General features: G+C 40.9%; 1 long non-coding RNA gene across 2 annotated transcripts in view; it reads right to left on the bottom strand.

Moving 5' to 3' along the window:
• Positions 1-1,248: 1,248 nt before the first annotated feature.
• LOC121108377 overlaps positions 1,249-4,510 on the bottom strand; it is a 22,021-nt gene continuing 18,759 nt past the window's right edge. For both annotated transcript variants that reach the window (XR_005842859.1, XR_005842860.1), the window contains exon 3: positions 1,249-1,305. This is a non-coding gene — a long non-coding RNA (uncharacterized LOC121108377). The remainder of the gene's footprint in view (positions 1,306-4,510) is intronic.

A 4,510-nucleotide genomic window follows, 5' to 3' on the forward strand; every position in this document is an offset into this window, starting at 1 on the left:
GGAAAAGGTACAGAAAAATAGAACAAAGGCTAAAAAAACAGGTTAGGTTGCAGGTAGACTTGGTGGTCTTTAAGGTCTTTCCCAGCCTGAGCAGTTCTATGATTCTATGACTAAAAATAACAATTTTAAAAAGTAAAAACATAAATTCCCAGAGACAGCTTACCTTTTCGGATACAGAGGGATAAAGACATCCTCCTCTACAGACTGCTTCATCCTCAGGACAACCGTGTTAATCAAATCCTGCCAAAAAAAGAAAAAAGGAAAAATATTAACACATCCTCACAAGAAAAGGATCTCACCTTCCACTTACAACAATTTTAGGCAGTTAATTTGTTCATGTGGAAAAGCAAAATGGTAATTCAGCTGAATGCAGGTGCCACTGTATATAATAGACACTAAGATCACGACGGCATTAAAGACCTGTGAACAAGTCACAGCTAAAACCATCTTTCTTTTTTTTTTTTTTTTTTTTTTGATATAATCCTCTTGGATAATGAGATTAATGTATTTTCCAGCTATGAGGTTCTATTAAAAAAACACAACAAAACACCACAGCTACTATACAAACAGAACCTTATCTAAAGCTTCTTCCTGAGGTCAAGTGTGGCGACTGCATAAACGTTTGTTATTATTTCTTTTCATACTAAGGGCCTAAACATCAACTTAGTTTCACCTACTTTATGCTGGATAAACTCCCAGATTTGCATGAGAATAAAACCAGAACTGGGCTAAGTGTACGTTACAGTGAATATTTACAGTGAATTCATACACTGCATCAAGAACTTCCTTCCCCACTACCACAACAGCCTTCACCTGTTTTGCCTGGCTGCATTCCCTTCTGGACAGGACTTGTTTTTCAAACACGTTATCGCAAAGCTGTGTAAGGTTCTCAGTCTGTGAAGTCGATAAAGGATCCCACACATTCTTGACAAATACTAAAAAATAGGAATTATTTCATTCATGATATCCAAGTGGCTATCTGCTCTAGTTTCAAGGAAGTAAACATTCAAAAAGCTAAACCTTTCATCTGCAGTAACCTTAACAAGTAATTGTAACTATCCACTATACCACTATAGTGGTAATTTTACATTACCACTTATTTAAGGTTTCATTACCTAGCTGCAGCGAACGTTCTCAAGACAACCTTAATATACCTGTAATTTTTGGCAGGATAGTTTTTTCAATCACTCTAGGCAAAACTTCTTCATCAGGATCATCATCTCTTTTTGATTCAGACGGCTTTTTGGCATCGCTGAATCCTTCTACAGCTCTGAACCAGGGCATCTCTTTCAGGTCTGTAGAATTCTGCTGAAAGATCATTCCCGTTAGTTGTTCAGCTGTCAGGATTGAGAGAAAAACTCCATGCAGAAATATATCTAATGAGACCAAAAGATTCTCATTTAACAGTTTTACATGGATTCTAATCACGGAATGGACCAAAGCAGCAAGCTAAAACTGAATGTAAAGCTAGATTTCAGAGGGTAGGGTTGTCAAAATGTCAGCAAACAGCTCCACATTAATAAAGATGCAAGTGATTCATACGCAAGCAACCTGACAAGAGGAAAAGATGCCCTCCTTCTAGTTAACAACACTTATCTCAAGCTCTGGAATGCCTCTGTAACCCACGGCAAAGCTCCTGTAGAGAAGTCTTTCCTGCAAGCAGCATGCCCCCGTCCTGCACTCTGGCAAAGCCTTTTTCAAAAAAAAAAAAAGATACAGAAGACCACAAAAAGACTTCTGCGGTTTTGAACAACTGCACAGATTTAAATACCCATTACATTTCATATTTTGTATGTCTCTTAAAAGCTCAGACACGAAAATCCTCCTTCTGTTATTCAGCAAATATGCATCGTGCCTCTCCCAGCTCCTCGTGACCTGCTCACTAAGGCAGTTCAAATCTCAATTTGAAATACATTCCAACTTTGGACAAAAAACTGATTAAACTAAAGAAGCCTACGGTCTTATCTATTCTTCCTAAGGCATTGGTCAGAATTGTTTAAATGCATTAATTCTGTGCTGTAGAACATAAACGATATACCATTCAAAAGGAGTATTTCTTCACTCTCCCTTGAAAATCCTTCTCAATATCGGAGGAATTTTGCTCTCATATCCTGACCAGCCTTTGCTCTTCTGGAATTCAGTCACCTCTGTCAGAGCCAGTTCTTCATCACTCGGCATGCCTTCGTGGTGACCAGCTGTTTGTGAACGCTCTCTCAGCTGCCGCCTGCAAGTCCTGCATTCTGTAATGAACTCAGGTGAGTTATTCACCACGTACGTACGTAAAAGAAAGCTCAGTGATATACTAAGAACACCCGGTGAGAGCAATAGCCTAAGGAAACACAGTGAGGAAGCAGAAGTAAGTATGCAACCCTAGAGACACATCCTGTAACAGTAAGGTACTTTGTGAGCTGCCAAAGGACATTAAAAGCATCTCTAACGACCTTCACTTCACCACATTCATACTAGGAACTCCCCCCACCTGAAACACCAAACATCTAACATGGTACTCCACACTATCCCTGCCAGAGGTAGTCTGTAAGAAACTACTGCGCTCTCAACAGTCCATCATCTCAGTTCTATGTAGATTATGCAACAACTTGCATAGAAACTGTGACTGCATCAAAGTCTCACTGGGGCTAAAAAACGTTAGTCCTGTCACCACATACCGTAAGAGCATGCAAAATCAACAAGGAAATTATATTTATACCTATCATTTGCATAGCATACCTCTTGTATGTAAATATTGGCATTACTTAACGTTAAAGGTTAACAGTTTGCTTCAAGCAAAGATTTATTACATCGTTTTTCAACCAGTAAAACTCTTAAGTCCTTACCTGTGTCTAAACAGTGATGAGTCAAGGCACCAATGCAACTGGAACGGTTTCAGAGCTCCCAGTAACTTAAGGTCAGCAGCAGACCCCGACGTTCAAAATGTAGCGCCTGGCCTACGCTGATAACAGAGGAGAGGTTAGATGTTCTGATGCACCCACTGCCACCCCACCAGCAACAATACCACCTGCCTATTTTTGTCATCTGTGCTATAATCACAACAATGTATTCCAATATATAATCACAATATCATTTATTCCAACAGCAGGGAAAAATCTACTTTCAGTTTCGTGAACAGCCTCACTTCAACTTATGTTAAATTAATAGTACCTATTAACATTCAGATTCCAATCAGCATGAAGAAAACCACCATTAACAAAGGGATGGTTTCCGTGTACCTTGAGCTTTGGAAAGGAAAGGCATTTTTGCACGTGTGTGTATCATCTCGCTTAGTAACTGCAAGGATTTACCTTCATCCCTGTGTAAGTAACAGGAAGCAGATACACACTTACTACAGTTAGATGTAATTATACGTACCTTCGATGCTCACACATTTTCAGAAGCTTCATCTTTTCATCACTCTCCAGTCCATCATTACTTGGTTTGCCATTCCCAGCTACCAGAAGACAGGAACAAGACAAAGAGGTGAATGCAGAACACTGATTCTGCTTCTGCTCTTCATCTGGAGACTAACCAAAGTAAGTAAAACCTCCTGATGAAAAATTCACAGTGTCCAGTCTAAAGCACAGTCAATATTATCAGTGAACTGTTGGACAGCTGTGGCTGCTCCCTCGTGCAGGGGGATTGCCAGGTCACAGCCTGAACCGGGAGGTGAGCACCTGTGTGAGCAGAGGGAGGGTCCCCAGATCCACCCTTCCTCTTTGCCCTTCCTGGTGACGCTTCCAGCTGTGCTTCCCAGAGTGCACACACACTCAGAGTCTGCATGCTTTGCACCCACCCCACCTGCACACCAGTTAGAACCAGAAAGGGCTACATCCCCGAGCTCACTCTTCTCAAGCTGCTGCCAGTTATCAGTCAATCCTTCTTTGTCCTCCTGTTCTACAGTGCCTGCGTCCCAAACAACCTAATATCTACTGGAAAACTGACTCAGTTTCTCTTTTCAAGTACTGATAGACAGCCACTGAGATCAGTAATTCAAAACTGACTGAGCATTTGGTCATGCTGTATTCACTATTCTACCACGGAGAAGTGATACTACGCGTCCTACTTCGGTAAGGATTTCAACTAGGACATCTAGTACAGTATGCCCACTGACAGCAGGGAGGGAGAAAACATTACACATGAAAATAAAATATAATCCAAGAATTAACTGTGTGTTTCTACTTAAAGAATGAGATTTCAGTAAGAAAGTAACTGGTAACTCCATACTAACTTGTCAGGTGCTGCATAGAAGTAGATTCCGTTTCCAGCTCATCTTGCCTTCGCTTCAGTACCGACACGGCTCGCTGCTGGAGAAGTGCACGTACAGCAGATTCGAGCTCAGTTATGTATTTCAGCTGAAATATGGTAAACAGCAATCAGGTTTGAATAAAACAAATGAAAGAACAGTTTTCACAGGCTTTCAAGCATGAGGGTGAGATGAGAACAAGAGCATTACAGTCTGAAAAGCAAGAGCCTGCTCACTGCAGGTTTCTCCAGGCTGTTTAAGACTGAAAGCCAC

This window comes from Gallus gallus, chromosome Z (assembly GCF_016699485.2).
Source record: "Gallus gallus isolate bGalGal1 chromosome Z, bGalGal1.mat.broiler.GRCg7b, whole genome shotgun sequence".
NCBI classification, from domain to species: Eukaryota; Metazoa; Chordata; class Aves; order Galliformes; family Phasianidae; genus Gallus; species Gallus gallus.